This window comes from Rhagoletis pomonella, unplaced genomic scaffold (assembly GCF_013731165.1).
Source record: "Rhagoletis pomonella isolate Grant_MI unplaced genomic scaffold, Rhpom_1.0 Rhpom_scaffold_00010, whole genome shotgun sequence".
Taxonomy (NCBI): Eukaryota; Metazoa; Arthropoda; class Insecta; order Diptera; family Tephritidae; genus Rhagoletis; species Rhagoletis pomonella.
This window is the reverse complement of record NW_023458564.1, coordinates 16,970,184-16,971,628: the sequence shown is the minus strand read 5'-3', so window position 1 is coordinate 16,971,628 and position 1,445 is coordinate 16,970,184.

The window sequence follows — 1,445 nt, the reverse complement described above, 5'->3', positions numbered from 1 at the left end:
TAAACCCCAAGTACGAGGCCATAAGGAATAGCTGATTTTTGTTTGCAGACGCAAAACCTTCATTGTGGCGTATCTCTACGGTACGTACGCTACTTCCTTTGCATACTTTTCTCTTCTGGACGTACAAGTACCCATTCTGACGGGCCTATAAGTCTCTCTTGGTTTTCAAAACCACTGTGTGAAAAAACCATTTCCAATTTTAATATAGCTCGGACCAGGCATCGAACCCTGCGGAGTGGTAGCACACTGTGTGCCTCATATTTGCTACTAAAAATAGTGTATTCTCTTCTTATCTAAATGAAAAATACTCACAAGTGTATATCTACACATACCTATTTGTACAAGTATAAAATGCCAAGTTGTGCAAATACAGCTACAAACAACAGCAAATGGCCCACATAAGATCCATACGAAATGCAACTGGTTGTTGAAACGGTGAAGATAAAAAATCGTGATGCACTTCAAGAACAAGAACGGAAGCTTTAGGGAAAAGTCTAAGTATACTTTTGTACAGCTTTATATCACACAAACATCTATGCACAGATAAGAACCCAGTAAAAAATTCATTTATTAATACCAAAATCGGCACTGAAGGAGCAGTGCCAGGCAAAATACACACGTAACCTCGTGAGGCTACTGGCTGCCTGGCACGGATTTAGAGAAATAAGTGAGTAATAATTTTTCTAAAAAGACAATTGATTGCGCGCTTAGTTATTGATACGTTTTGGAATAATAAGCGAGCTAAGGAATACATATACAATACAGATTATTTGCTTTCTTCTCAAGCTCAAAATAATTCTCCCCTTTTCCTCCGTTAGGAGCTCAAAAGGAGTACTCTCCCATAAGGGCATGCATTGTTAAAATGGAGTATAAAATGCACGGGCCCGGGTGATTTGCGGAGCAATCCATTCCTCGCAAAAGAGCCAGCTGAGATTAACATTTGGATGATCCTATTTTTTACTGGGATGCGAATACTTATTTATGTTTCTGTGTAGGTGTACGTATGTTAAAAATTAAGATTTTGCAGTTCAATTGTGAAATTGTGTATAAAACAATTGCGGATTATAGGCCTCAGGACTTTGTCTAGTGTGGGGAAATGCACTAGTGCCGAGCTGGCTCTTTTTCATGCTAGGAACTGACGAATTTAGCATTGCGATGTCCTACCAATTGTCAGTTTTGATCTTTAAAAAACCGATGCATTTCTAATTGTTTTTGCTTCTTGCATCCAAATAAATCTTTTTAGAAAAGGTGGACTTAGCATCAACTTTTCACACTTAGCTAGGGATATGTATGTATGTAGTTGTAAAAAGTAAAATAAAATAGCTTTTTAGAAGTACTACATTTTGTTTCTTTTTAAATAGTAGTAATCTATTTACAATCACTAGTGCGGGGTTTCCCTGCAGGGTACCTACGAAATTATAACTATTTTAGTCACCTTGTAGAGA